This window comes from Peromyscus maniculatus, chromosome 14, assembly GCF_049852395.1.
Source record: "Peromyscus maniculatus bairdii isolate BWxNUB_F1_BW_parent chromosome 14, HU_Pman_BW_mat_3.1, whole genome shotgun sequence".
NCBI classification, from domain to species: domain Eukaryota; kingdom Metazoa; phylum Chordata; class Mammalia; order Rodentia; family Cricetidae; genus Peromyscus; species Peromyscus maniculatus.
In genome coordinates, this window is record NC_134865.1 from 84664605 (window position 1) to 84680288 (window position 15684).

A 15684-nucleotide genomic window follows, 5' to 3' on the forward strand; every position below is an offset into this window, starting at 1 on the left:
CCTTTGGGCTCCTGGGAGGAGGATGTGGGCTCAGAGGATCTGCATAGACCATCCGGACGTCTTCCACACAGAAAGCTTTTTTTGCCTTCCTCGTTTATTTACTTATTTATCTAATCCACTGGTTTGTATTACGATGGGTGCACGGTTATTAATTGTATGCTTTGGATTAAAATCTGTAAGTGTATTTTATGCTGCAACTGCAGCTCTGTTCATGGGAGCGCTGCGAGCTTGTCCCTGAGTCCCTCCGACATCGTGTGTGTGTGTGTGTGTGTGTGTGTGTGTGTGTGTGTGTGTGTGTATGTATGTGCACGTGTGTGTGCACACGTGCGTGTGTGCATGTATGTGCACGTGTGTGCGTGTGTGTGTGCATGTGTGCGTGTGTGTGCACAAGCAAACACGCGTGCACGTGTGTGCGTGTGCATGTGTGTGTGCATGTGTGTGTTCACGGGTGTGTGTGTGTGTGTGTGTGTGCACGTATGTACACAGGGAAAGTGGTTTGATGTGCCGAGGTGCTGTCAGAGAGGTCGGCCTCCCAGTGGGAGGTGTCGTCACTCCCTGCGAGACAGGCCAGCCCCTGTCCTGCCACCCTCCAGTGTCTGGTGAACACAATGCCTCTGCACAGCTACTGCTCACGCTGCCCTTCCACGTCCCAGCTGGTACTTCTGGACACAGGGCCCAGAGGAGGCTATGGGGTTACCTACCCCAACTGGACACGCCTCTGGGTCTCCCTGCCCCTGCTGCATGAGCCCCTGGGCACCCTATCCGTGCTGAAGGAGCCTCGGGGCTCCTGAGGTCCCCACTCATCTTCCCATCCTGACCTCAGCTCGCCTGACCCAGCTCCACTGGAACCTCACGTCCTCCGGCAGGCGGGCCGGCGGGCGGCCCTGGGAATGCTGTACTACGAGGCTTCTTCTCTTCTGGGTCTGGGCTCCTCAGTCAGCCTCCGATGAACAGGCCTGGCACTCCTGCTGGTGGCCAGCGTGGCAGGGTCCCCAGCCAGACAAATCAGACTGGCAGAAGAGCTGTTCCCAGAACGAAGGCAGACTGCACTCCCACATCATCCACAGAGACACTCAAATAGCTTCAAGCTGTTGGTTCAGACGGCAGCGGGATCCCCCAAAACAAACAAACACAGGCTTGAAAGGCCGTTAGCTCGCTCCATTCACAGATCCTCCTCACAGCTGAGGCAGATCTACCATGTGGAGATGGGGCCGGCAGCTCCTCAGGCTCCTGGGGTGGCCTGGCTGACATGTGTAGCCACTGCCTTCAGGAGGCCCTGCCCCAGCCAGCATCAGCTTGCCCTCTTTACCAGCTCCAAGGAGAGGGCCCAGGAAGGCCGCACCAGTAGCTGAGCTACCTCATAGTCACCTCCATCTGCTGCCTTACGCTTCTGGGTGCCGGGATCCCAAACCCGGCGGGTGAGTGAGAGCACGCTCCCTCCAGAGCCTCCGGAGAGGATCCTTCTCTGCCTCTTAGGCCGCCACAGCTATATCCCTCCAATGAGCTGCCTACGCTGACTGAAGCCAGGGCTAAAGGGTAGCAGAGGCCAGAGCACTAGCTATGAGCCTCCAGGCCAGGCACTGCCCTGTGGTCCCCACCTGTCCTGGGACCGGCACGGGATTCTGCACTTGGCTCATGATAATGGCGGCATGCAGACTTGGTTAGGGCGGTGGGAGAACAAAGTATGGCAGACGCTGGAGAGGGGGCCACTGACCAAGGGACAAGAGCCCATCTCTCCCAGGAGTCCCAGATGAGACTCGGGGCTGACTGTGCACACCCGGTACCCTGGCTTCTCCTTACGCCATCCAGAGTGCAGCTCAGGCTGAGCTCACCCTCTGTCTTCTTCCACGACTCTCAGCCAAAATCCAAATGGGAGCTTCATTTCAAAGAAGATGGGGGCGCTGTTCTTTTAAAATACCTGTGGCGGTTAGTTTTAAATGTCACCTTGCCACAATTTAGAATTATTTGGGAAAAAAAATAATGGTTGGTCATCAGCCATGTCTTGATTATTACTTGATGTAGGAAGACCCCCGCCACTGTGGGCAGCACCATCCCCTAGGCATACACATCAGGGGAAAAGTAGGAGCCAACAGGCAGCATGATGCATTCTTTCTCTCTGCTCTTGACTGGATGTGATGTGACTAGCTGCTTGAGTTCCCACCTTGACTTCCTGAAACAATAACCCGCAGCTTGGAACTGCAAGCCGAATAAACCCTCTCCTCCCCTCCCCGTGTTTGAAACTCAAACAATGTCATATAAGATGACAGCTATGAGCTGTGGAAATGTCCCAAATCCAGGAGATCAACATCTCTGCGTATCCAGGGGATGGCGAGAACAGAGGGGCGTACACCCAGGAGCCAGGAAGGAGGCGGGGCAGCCAAAATTTTGAGCCTGCCGGTGAAGGCTGCAGCCTAGCTGTACCTGAGTGGGAGGAAGAGCTGCCCTGTGGCCCCACCACCCCCTCCCCAGAACTCACCAAGAGGAGACCCATCCACACAGAGATCTATGTGAGGATCCGCAGTGGTTTTCCTCTCTACAGCCAATCAGCCCCCAGCCAAACCTGAACGCACACAAGAACAGGGAAGCTCAGTGGTCCTTTGCTCAGGAAACACTCCTCCAATAGGAAGCCTCCGTCAGCGGTGCATGAGCCAGGACCCAGGAAAGAGGCTTGTTAGCCTCTGCAACCTGCTGAGCAGGGACAGACAGCAGCAGGTGGCCTCCGTGCGAAGTTCAGCATGAGCACTACAAAGGCGCAGTCATTGTCCTGGATGGGGAGGCTATGGGGAGGGGAAGAAGCTTCTGGGGCAGAGGTGTCCTACCCTGTCATAGGCATGGGTGACCCTGAGGGCTGCACAGCAGAACTCTTCAAACTGCGACTCAGTAATGTGCATTCTGGGAGGTGCAGAGAAGGCTCAGTGCTAAAGAACAGGGATGTGGACTTGAGTTTGATTCTCAGAACCCATGTAAAAAGCCAGGCCTGGTGTCTTGTCACAGTCCTGGGAATCCAGAGACAGGGAGGTCCCTGAGACTCACTAGCCAGACAGCCTAGTCAGTGAGCGCCAAGTCTCAAAATACAAGGTGGATGACACAAAAGAGGAAAAATACCTAAGGTTGTCCTCTGCCCCTCACTCACATTCACATAAATGTACACACATCCTCACACACAGACAAAATTGACAAAATAGTAAGCGTCCATTTCTCCTCACCTTAAAGAAAATTATACACAACACTGAGATTCACTTTCCATCTGTCAGTGTGGCAAAATCCAAAAGTTTGAGAGCAACCAGTGAGCAGTGTGTGGATGAGCAGACGTATTCGGGTGTATGCAGGAGCATGGCCAGGCCTTGGGGAGGTAGTGAATACATGGATTGGTGGATTGGTGGGTTGGTGGGTTGGTGGATTGGTGGGTTGGTGGATTGGTGGGTTGGTGGGTTGGTGGGTTGGTGGGTTGGTGGGTTGGTGGGTTGGTGGATTGGTGGATTGGTGGGTTGGTGGATTGGTGGGTTGGTGGGTTGGTGGATTGGTGGATTGGTGGATTGGTGGGTTGGTGGATTGGTGGGTTGGTGGGTTGGTGGGTTGGTGGATTGGTGGATTGGTGGATTGGAGGGTTGGTGGGCTGGTGGATTGGTGGGTTGGTGGGTTGGTGGGTTGGTGGATTGGTAGATTGGTGGGTTGGTGGTTTGGTGGATTGGTGGATTGGTGGGTTGGTGGATTGGTAGGTTGGTGGGTTGGTGGGTTGGTGGGTTGGTGGGTTGGTGGATTGGTGGATTGGTGGGTTGGTGGATTGGTGGATTGGTGGGTTGGTGGGTTGGTAGGTTGGTGGGTTGGTGGGTTGGTGGATTGGTGGATTGGTGGGTTGGTGGATTGGTGGGTTGGTGGATTGGTAGGTTGGTGGGTTGGTGGGTTGGTGAATTGGTGAATTGTTGGGTTGGTGGGTTGGTGGGTTGGTGGATTGGTAGATTGGTGGGTTGGTGGATTGGTGGGTTGGTGGATTGGTGGGTTGGTGGATTGGTGGGTTGGTGGATTGGTAGATTGGTGGGTGCAGCAATTCTACTCTAAACATGAGCTTGTGCCAGTGAAGGCAACGTACGTCGAACACTGGTCACGGAGTACATCTAACAGCACAAACAAGGGGGTGTATTAATGTGCCACCTTTTGCATAAACGTGGGTAAGGGGGAATAGGATTAGAATTTCTTGTCATTCCCTAGAAACACTTGGGAAGACATCTGAGAGACATCACAGTGGTAGCCACCAGCTACCAGGAAGTGTCTGCCTATGAGCCAGTTAACTGCCCCTGCTCCAGGCTGGTGGTCATGTGTCCACATCCCAGAAGGACAACAGGTGAGGTGGATTTTTGAGGAAGCAGCCTACAGAGTAAGCATGCTCTGCTGTGGTCATCACACACACTCCGAACAGGCGCACACGTGCACAAGTACGCACACCCAGCGCACTTCTAGTGAAGGTTAATTATCTTTAGCAGGTCACCTCACACCTTTGCATGAATACTTTAGAGAACATCCACTGCCAGAGGCATCACCAGAGAATATTCAGGAGGTTTGGCCTGTCTCCATCTGTCCTCCGGCACAACCTGATCCTAAGGAGGGAAAGGTGCTCACAGAGACACCTGATTTCCACGGAGACCCCCAAGGTACGCAGAACTGAGAGCCTGGAGGGGCCAGTGAAGAGCCGACTAGGGAAATCACTTCGGAGATTGCCACACCAAGAGTGAGGGAGGACAGCAAGGACACAGCAGAGGAGGAAAGCCACACAGGAGAAATGAAAATGAGCCCAGTGTCGGGGAAAAGCACACGCAGAAAGCAATGGCAGAGACCCAACTCACCCCCAACAGGAGCTCCTGCAGGAGGAGCGTGCACAGGGCAGACTAACAGCTGCCCCAGCAAGGCATGCTGCTGCTGAAGCTCAAGTCCATGGGTGAGACTGAGACAGCCACGGATGGACGGGCTCTGCCACGGCCACACCACTGCCAGGGCTCAAATAGGCTACAGACACTCCTCAAATATCCATGGCAGTATTAGAAAGGTCCAAGGGCAAAAGCCAAAAACACTGTGACCAAGGATTTGCTATAAACCCGTCTTGACATATAAAGAAAGCAATTCTCAGCACACAGAGTGGACGGGAGTCCCCCGCCGGGAGTCGGGCTGTCCCTGTGCCATTGCTCATAGCACACTCCTCTCTCAGGGGCACTAGGGGGCTTCAAGGATGGAAGGAACAGACAAAAATTGAATACGGGAGGAACGCTGGGTGAGAGTACATGTGAGCGGAGGAGGTGCAGGCCCCTGTTGAGAGAGGACACACCTGCCAAACAGATGCCATCGGCAGCAGGCAGACCCAGGAGAAGTCCACAGGCTGCTCTCTGCTTTGTTGTTCATTGTGGTTTCTTGTTACAGTTAAAATTATTACCAGTTATTAAAAAAAAAGAAAGAAAGAAAGCAAATGCTCCAGATTGGATAGCAAATGGTATGGTCTGCAGCCTGTGAGCTTCGAGACAATCACAGAGACAACAGACCTCAGAGACATGGAAACGCAGCAGAGCCAGGGGCTGGGCTCCGAGCCTGTCTAGCTGTGAAACTGGATCCAGGTAACAGTACCAACCAAGGGAGGCATCAGAGTTAAAGCTGCAAGCAGTGATCATATGTAAAAATCAAATTAAATTAGTAAAATTGGGGAAAGTAGAGAGATTAATGTGTGGTTGATCGTCACTGTCTACTTGCCCGGGTTTGGAGCCACCTGGGAGACACACCTCCAGGGGACTCTTGAAGGTGTTTCTGAGAGGTCTAACTGAGCAGGGAACCCTGAACACAGGCAGCACCATCCCCTGGGCTAAGGCACTGGATTAGAGGGAAAGGGGAAAAAGAAGCCCAGCTGAGCACTGCCTTTCTCCTTTCTCTACTTCCTGGCCAGCGCTGACCAAGCCACTCCCAACATGCCTTCCTCACCAAGGTGGACTCCATCCCTCTGAACTGTGAGTCAGAATCAACCCTTCCTCCCGTAAGTTGCTTTTTGTCAAGTATTTAATCACAGGACAAGTAACTAATACAGTTTGGAATAAAAAAAAATAACTTGTAAGGACTGGAGAGGTTGATTGCTCAGTGCTTAAGAGCATTGGCTGCTCTTTCAGAGGACCAGAGTTCAATTCACAACAGTCTGTAACTCCAGTTCCAGGGAACCCAATACCCTTTAAAGGCACTAGACATAAAAGTAGTGCACATACATAGAGACAAAATGCCCATACAAATAATAATAATAATTTTAAAATAACTTTTCTGGGACATTTGACTGCACACAATACAACGAGGCTTTCACAGTAGCTTCCAGCTTTCTCCTCACAGTTCCTCATGCAATAATGGTATGTGAATTTTTGTTAGACTCAAACATGCGACATGGATGCTTTTTTTTTTAATGAATCATGATCTGAAGTCACTACAGCCGTGTCCTCTCTACCCATCTCTCCAGTTCAGCTGCGGCCGTTGCAACAGGCAGCTGAGAGTTTCCAGCAGTCCCTGACTTCTGGCCCCTTGTCTAGTTCTTGCTCATCCTGTAGTTGGTCCTGTCTCCACTGAAGTTTGCTTCTCTTCCCCAGAGAACAACAGAACCAAGATCCAGGTACCAGGTGCATCACTGATGCCAGGATGCCCCACACAGAGGCCCCCAGACAGAGCAGAGACTCCGGTCTGCACAGCCATGTGAACAAGTGTGGGCGGTGCTCCTATGTGTCTCGAGATGTCTTCCAGAGTAGACGAACTGAGGGAGAAAAAGCTGTCCTCAGAGTGAGTGACACCTTCCAGTGGGGAGCCCAGATATAACGAGGCCTGAGGAAAGAACAGTGTCACCGGTCTGTCCTTATTTCTGAGTAAGCGGGCCAATTGCTGCCGCTCAAGTGGTGCACGAATCCTAAACGGTCTTAGAATAAAAAACCTGGAGCCAGATGTTGGGGTGAAAGCTATAAGATCGGAGAGACAAAGGAACAAGCCACTAGAGAAACTTCTCACCACTTCCGAATCCTCGGGCCAAAAGGGAGGCGAGATCCTGTCTCCACGAATCCTCAGACTGAATGCCTCTGAGTCCTCAGCCGAAAGGGCCTACGTTCCTGTCTCCTCACACCTTATGTGCCTTTCTCCACCCAGCCATATCACTTCCTGTCTCAACCTTCCTAGTGTTGGGATTAATGGCGTGTGTACTTCCCAAATACTGATAGCAAAGGCATGAGCTCTCAAGTGCTAGAATTATAGGCATGTGCCACCACTGCCTGGCTGTTTCTTTTAGACTGAATTAATCTCGTGTAGTCTAGGGTGGCCTTGAACTCAATCTGCCTCTGCCTCCCGAGTGCTAGGATTAAAGGTGTGTGCCACCACTGCCTGCCTGTATGTTTAATCTAGTGGCTGGCTCTGTCTTCTGATCTTCAGGCAAATTTTATTTGTTCATGAGTAAAACAAATATCACCACACCAAACTTTATGGCCTTCAACTCTGGATTCTTCAGCCTTCCCATGTGGACTGAAGAACAGCGGCTCTCCGGATGTCCTCCAGACCTTCAGCACCACACTGGGACTGCTGAGGCATCCAGACTTGAGAACTGAAGAGTCACCAGCTCTTGGCTTCTCCGGCACGCAGATGGTCATTGTTGGACTACCCAGCTCATCTCATGTAAAGCAGTACAATAAATCCCCTTTGTAACATACGTTTGTTCTCAGTTCTGTTCCTCTGAAGTTCCTGACTCTTACATATATTGTGAGAAACACAAGTCCACATTGATGTTCCAGCGAATCCCTGCCTCTCGGATCATTCTGTCTCCTCCCCTACCTGCTGCAGTTCCCACCATGAGAAGCCCGACTCTTCACTGGTACAGTCCATTCAATCCTTCAACTTGTATGTGTGTGTGGCCTGGTGTCCCTGGAAGCCCCCTCCTGGGCAAGCATATATTACCAACCAGTCTGCAGGGTTGGTGTGTGGTTCCCTCTTGCCTTAGACTCCACCTACTTCCCAAGTGACCTGAGAAGTAAGTCCCTGCTCTGCCCCTCCAGTGAACTATTCCACTCATACATGAGCAATGTCATTAGGTGCAACGTTAGGCCCTTCCTAGGATCCCTGACATCCTGAGTAATGGGCTGTTTTTCTTTTTTTTTTAGATATTTTCATGTGTAATGGTGCTTTGCCTGCATGTATATCTGTGCACCATGTGCACATCTGGTGCCTGCTGGAAGATAGCATTGGATTCCCTGGAATTAGTCACAGACAGTTGTGTATTGATTGCCATGAAGGTGCTGAGAATCTAACCCGGGTCCTCTGGAGCAGCAACAAGTGCTCTTAACCACTGAGAAACCTTCCCATCCCGCTAAGTAATATTTTAATATATACACATGAATAGTTACACTGGGCTACAGAGTCCTGTGCATTTTGAAAAATGTACCATATCATGCTTCCGTGAGTACCGAACAGCTTCATCCAGTGGGTTCCATGGTCATCCCTCTCTCTCCTCCGTTGTACAGTTTGAATCTGAAATTCCCCCATTTTGTATATTCAACCTCTTGTGTGGTGCTCAAAAAAATCTACAGAGAAACCTCAGCACTAAGCAATCAGAAAACAAACACCCTGATTAACAAATTCAGCCTTGTGTTTTGAATGTTGGCTACCCAGTAGGTGGAACTGTTTTGAGACTGGAATGTTTATAAGGCAAGGCCTGGCTGTCAGAAGTAGGTCACTGGGGTGAGCCTTTGACGATGGTCCCTGCTCGTCCTTCCTGCTCTGACTTCCCTACTTCCTGATCTGCCGCGAAGCCAGGGGCCTCTGCGGCACACTCCAGCACCAAGATCTCCGCTGTACCCTCCTGCTATAATGGACAACCCTCCTGTTGTATTCTGGGCTTTCAGGAAGTCAGGTCAGCCACAACACAGGAAGCCACACAATAATACCAAAATACAAGTGGCATTTGTCAGGCATTCCGTCACAGTGATAAGAAAACTAACACGCTCATCACTTCCTGGAGGCCTCTGGCGTCTTCTCTGTGTATGATTTTACCTTTTCAGAAAGACGAAGTTGGAGTCCTTAAAAAGGTGTTTTATTATTGTGTGTGTGCATGAGCATGCACGCCAGTGTGCATGCAGAGGTCTCAGGGCAATCCAGTGCTTTCCTTCCACCTTTATAAAGCTGAGTTCTGGGGCTTGAACTCAGTCTCCAGCTTGCTGAGCCACCTCACGGGCCCAGAAAGACACACTAGAATGGTCTAGTCTGCAGCCTCTGCACACTGAGGCCCCTCCACTGTCTTTCCGTGCCTCGGGGACGGGTGCTCTCCTTGCTGGCTGCTCCCTCTAAGGATGCACGGATGTTTACCTCTGCACCTGCTGACAGCTGAGCCTGCTTCCTGTTCGGGTGATTGTGAAGAAAGCTGGCGTAAACATTCATGTGCAGCTTTTTGTGTTGACATAAATTTTCAAATCAATTGGATGAACACCAGAGAGCACAATTGCTGGATCATACGGTGGGAGAGTGTGTACTGTGTAAGAAAATGCCGAACTGCTTTCCACAGCGGCTACGCTACCCTGCGCGGCCCCACCGTGCCCAGTAATCCATGTTGCTCTGCTAGCATTTGGTGCTGGCAGTTTTGTGAAGTTTTTGTTTTGTTTTGGTTTTTTTTTCCCTTTTTAATCTGTGTGTGATGGCATCTCCGTGTTCGAATTTGCAATTCCATCCTAACAAATGGCTTTGAATGTCTTCTCACGTGCTTCTTCGCCATCTGTCCGTCTTCTGTGGTGAGCTGTCTCTACAGATCTCTCCCCATTGTTAATCAGGGTGTTTGTTTTCTGATTGCTTAGTGCTGAGGTTTCTCTGTAGATTTTTTTGAGCACCACACAAGAGGTTGAATATACAAAATGGACGGAACATGTATAAAAACACTCTAACCCACAGCCCTCGGCAGCCTGGAAAACAGGCCTCTATCCTCCCCGCCCAGCCCAGGAAGCCTCGTGTTGTATGCTGGGCTTTCAGGAAGTCAGGTCAGCCACAACACAGGAAGCCACACAATCAACTCTGTATCAATCAGTACAGACAGCAGGACCTGACTACATGGAAGCTTCCATGACCTTGTTCCCTGCAGGACCAGCCAGGGAAAGCTGAATGTGACTCCTAGCCTTCCCACAGACGGCCCATCCCAGAGCCTGGCTGCATGCACCCCGGGCCACAGCCCACCTGGGGCATCTCCAGCCATGGCATTACCTGCCCTGAGTTTTCAACAGTGCCTTCCAGAGATGGCCTGCACCCCAAGCGATCAACCCAGGCCGGGCATCCTCACCTCTCCAGGCCTCGTTTTCCAACAAGCAGGTTTTCCAGGAGCAGGTTTACATTATTCAAAGCCCATTTTCCTTCAAGGACCAAGCTTTGCGGGGAAGCATTGGGTCAGTAACTGCATAGCGGTCTGTGCCCACCTTGTTGCGGGGTTTGTTTTACGTCCGGCTCGGTGGCCTCCCTGTTCTACATCTTGCATTGGCACAGGGCTTGAGTCTGGGTAAGAGGATTCCCTTTCAGTCAAACCTGGATCCGGAGGCTCTGCTGTGGGCTTGGCTGTAGCAGTCCCATTCACATGGAATGGGGCCGTCCCCAGGACCATAGAGACCCGGGGTCCTTGGGAAGGGGGCAGGGGCTTCCCTTGAAGTCACCGCTCAGGGGTAGGGCAGCTGTCCTTCCTTGGGGTCACTGCACACCGAAAAGCAGGAATCAGGGTACCACAGCTGACAGGAGTATCAGAGCTATTCTCCTGTCCCAGAATCAGACAGAGGCAGGGGCTATGGACCACACTCTCAAGGTCACTGAATGCCATCTTATCAGGACTGCTCTCACATGGGGGTGACTGCAGCTCTGAGGACAGGTGCCACTGCCTGGACCTGCAGGCACTCTTGGTTGTCACATGGGAGGGGGCTACTGGCACCTAGTGAGTAGAAGCCAACGTGCAGAGGACAAACGCGAGCCTTGAAGAGGAAGAATCAGTCAAACATTGTTAACAGTGCTGAGGGCAGGAGGCCTGGCCTGCAGGAACTGCCTGAGGCAACACTGGACTCTCAGGCCTCTTACCTCACAAGAACTGTTACCTCTGTTTGTCCAGAGACCACACACCGCTGCTTAGATCCGCCTTTATCCAGGGCCTCTAGTTACTGAGTCTGCTACCAGGGACAGGTGGAAACGCGTGTTCTTGTCAAATGCAGGCAATCCCCTTGGCAGCACAGGCCTGCTCTGCTCCTGGAAGCCTTCTAAAGGGGTCATACTTTGCTATACAGTACTAACAATAATGATGCAATACACGTGAAACTTAGGACCACAGTCATAAGCCGCCAGGAAACAAAGCCCAACTTGAAAAACAATCGCAACCATCCCCCTCCGTCCTGCCTGCATCTTGGGCCTCATCCCAACACCTCCATCCCCATCCCCAGCCCTGAAGAACTAACTCCCGGGTTAGTTAGAAGGTGATCCTGTCCCTTCACGCTCCTCTGCCTTCATCTACCTCACTTACGTCCCTATACACAGTGGTTTGTGGGTTAAAATGGTACCACGACCTGTGCCTCTCTAGCAACCATGTGTTACCATCAGCCATGTCTGTGCATGTCACGTTTATCGCTCATAATATGCTGGCGTGTCAAAAGATGGCAGTTCAGCCATTGTCGTGCTTACCATGTAGGAACAGAACCAGGCTCCTCCTGGAGGGCTTACCTCTTCCTTGCTATCTCATAACTGTAACTTTGCTACTGTTACAAATTGTAATGTAAATATCTGATATTTCTGATGGTCTTAGGTGACCCCTGTGAAAGGGTCATTCAACCCCCCAAGGGGTTGTGACCCACAGATTGAGAACTGCTAATAGCGATTCTATTCAGATGATCATATTATCTACAGAGAGTTTTCTTCCTATGATGAATTCTTCCCGATGGACATTCGTTATTTCTGTTTCTTGCAGTATTGGTCTGGCTGGAACAGTACAATGTAGGGTACAAGTGTCCAGCGTGAAAACCTTCTTCATCTTGTTCTCAGTCTTGGGGAAGGAGTGTCCGGTCCTTCACTGTAAGGCTTTTGGAGGGCTGTCACTGAAGAATGTCCCCTGAGAGTCTCAATTTGCTAATGTTCTCACTAATAAAGGATGTAGGGATTATTCTTAATTTGGTATTTCTGAATACTTCCTTTCTTTCCTATGTACGAACGCGATACTTTACATCGATGGATCTAATATTGGCCATCCTTGCATTCCCGACTTTACCACTACCTTGGAGGAAGGCTTAAAATAATGTCTTCTTTTAACATTGCTTGCTTGCTGTGATCTGAGGAAGTGCTCTCCTGAAGACCCATGTGTGAAAGACCCGGTACCTGGCCTGTGGCACTGCTGGGAGGTCCTGAGGATTGTCCCTAGGGCCTTGTGCATGCTAGACAAGCTTGGTGCCACTGATCTATGCCCCTGACTCTTCAAGACAGGATCTCACGAAGATGCCCAGGCTAACCTTGAACTCATTCTGTAGCCCAGAACTGCCCTGCAACATTCCTGCCTCAGCCTTCCCAGCAGCTGGAACTAGAGGCCCTCCCACCAGGCCCAGCCTCCTCTCTTTCTCAGTCAGCTGTCTCTGGTATTTTGTTAGTGATGGCAAATTAATGCATTGCTGGGTGTGTTTTGTTAGAGCTTATTTAGAATATTTGCAACTGGCCTCACAAGAGGTATTTATTCGTAAATGTCTTGTAATGTATCCTGTTTGGGCATTATAGCAAATATGGCCTCCTAGGAGCTGTTAGCATCACCCCCTCCATTGTAGCTTTTTGAAAATGCTGGTGTAGAATTTGCGCATCTTCTCTGAGCTAGTAGAGTTTACTGGTGAGGACACACAGGCCTGGGGTTTCCTTTGCAGGAAGATTTTAGCTATGCATCAATGTCCCTAAAAGTTACAGTGTCTGTTTCTCTTTTTCATGTATTTACTCGTATTTTATGTGTGTGGGTGTCTTGCCTGCATTTATGTCTGTGCAGTGATGTGTGCTGAGTGCTGGAGGAGAGCAGGACAGGGTTGCTGATCTCCTCGAACTGGAGTTGTAGATGGCTGTGAGCTACCCTGTGGGCACTGGAAACTGAACCAGGGGCCCTCTGCAAGAGCAAGCAGTGTTCTTAAAGCTGAGCCGCCTTGTGGTGGTTTAAATAAGAATGGTCCCATAGCCTCATAGATTGAATGCTTGGCCACCAAGGAGTGGCACTGTTTGAAGGGATTAGAAGATGTGGCCTTAATGGGGTAGGTGTGTCCTTGTGAGAGGAATTGTGTCACTGGGGGTGGGCTTTCTCTGTCTGCCTGCAGGTCCAGATGTAGAACTCTCAGCTGCCTCCAGCGCCACGTCTGCCTGTGAGCTACCCTGCTCCCCACCAGGGAGATAATGGACTCTGAAACTGTAAGGCAGCCCCAGTTAAACGCTTCCCCTTAGAAGAGTTGCCGTGGTCATGGTGTCTCTGCACAGCAACGGATACAGACTAAGGCACACCTCTCCAGCCCCGAGTTACTCCTGAGTCAGCTCTGGCAGCTTGTATCTTCAAGGAATCTGCTCATTTCATCTAAGTTACCAAACACAGTGGCATAAAATTCTTAACAGTCTTCATTATCCTTTTAATATTTGTAAAAGCCTGCAGTGAGCTTGCCTTCCTTATTCCTAACATGAGCAATTTGTCCTCTCTCTCTCTCTCTCTCTTGACAAATGTGACTAGAGGTTTATACGCGGCATCGAGATCTCTGCAGCTCTAAGCTTGTGCTCTCTGCTACTTTCTACTTCGTGGATCTCTGAGCTTCACTGTCTCTTTCCTGCTGCTAATTGTGGCTCTTGTTTCTCTTTTGTTTTGTCTTGGGAAGGTGGATGGGGCACTTGGTTTAACACCTTCCTTCCTTTTACTGAGTCTCAAGATCTCGGTTTCTCTCAACGGGCGACTTTGGCTCTGTGGTGGTTTGAACAGACGTGGCCCCTGTGGACCAGTGGCTTTCAATGCTTGGTCCATAGGGAGTGGCACTGTTAGGAGGTGTGGCCTGCTGAAGTAGGTGTGGCCTTGTTGGAGGAAGTGAGTCACTAGAGGGCAGGCTTTGAGGTCAAAACCAAGTGGCTCACAGTTCACTTCCTGTGGCCTGCAGATCAAGCTGTACAGCTCTCAGCTACCTCTCCACCACCATGTCTGCCTGCATGCTGCCATGCTCCTCACCATGATGATAATGGACTAAACCTCAATTCAATGTTTTCCTTTAGAAGAGTTGCCATGGTCATGGTGTCTCTTCACAGCAGTAGAAACCCTAAGACAAGCACCAAGCCACAAAGTCTGATCTGTTGTGTTTTCATTCTAAATATTAAAATACTTCCTAGCTTCCCTTTTAATTTCTTCATGACCAGTTGGTTATTATAAGTACGCTATCTACTGAAGTGTTCATGGGCTTTACAGATTTCCTTTTGTTTAAGTTGTCATTTAAACCTGTGGTGGTCAGAGGAAACTGTATAATTTGAATATTTTTCAATGGAATGGGACTTGATCTGTGACTCACAACACAGTATGTCCTGGCAAATGTCCCCATTTGCTTGAGAAGAACATGCGTTCTGCTCTGTGCATCATGTCCTGGAAATGGTGACATGGTGTCATCAGTCAACAGGATTTCTATCTTCTACTGGTTCTACCAGTTGATGAGAGATGATTTCCACTGTGGTGCTATTTCTCTCTGTGTTTGCTTCACTAATTTCAAATCTCTGTTATAGGTTCATAAGCATTCACAGTTTCATGTCTTCCTAAGTAACACATGGTTGTGGAATGACCTGCATCTCAACATTAACTTTGACAATGAAACCGATTTTCCTTTTAACATTCACATTAAACTTACATATGTCTCCCCCTCACCCTTGAAACAGAGTCCTTTTTTCCCTCCTTGAGACAGAATCAAGGTTGGCCTTAAACTCAGAGATCTGCCTGCCTCTGCCTTCCAAATGCTAGGACTAAAGGTGTGAACCATCATGCCCAGCCTACCTTCATATATCTTTAAACTACATGTGTTTTGTAACAATCTATACTGTTGGGACTTGCTCTTTTATCCAGTCTGAGAATGTCGTCTCCTAATGTGGATGTGTGAGCCATTTTTATGTGTTATGAGTGTTGGAAAGATTAGATTTTAACCTGTCACCTGGACATTTGCTTCTATTTGTCCAAATCTAATTTAAAGAGATGGGACAGGGGACTGGATAAACATTTCATCAAAAGCGATACTAAAGTTGCAAATAAACACATGAAAATACTCTCTACTTTGTTTTTCTATTACAAAAAAAAAAAAATGTGAATGAGTTCTGCTACAGCAGACAGCATCCCCCTGCCCAGACAGCATCCATCCCTGCCCAAGTACCTGCTAGAGTGACTGGCTGATGTGCCACCTTTCTGAGCTGATGCAGATGAGATGCCCAGAGCTGTCTACCACTGCTGAGAACACAGGGCGTGAACCCTCTAGGAACAGCTTGGCAGGTTTTTTAGAAAGTTAAACACACACCCCTGTGTGACCTAGACATTCAACTGCCAACATCTACCCGAGAGAAAAGAGGCCGTATGTACGTACAAATGCCCGTATCAGTCTTTCAGTGACCAACCCAGACCCTCTGGCAAGAGTCGTATGTTCCTTCATCCCACAGCAGGCCCCTACTTGG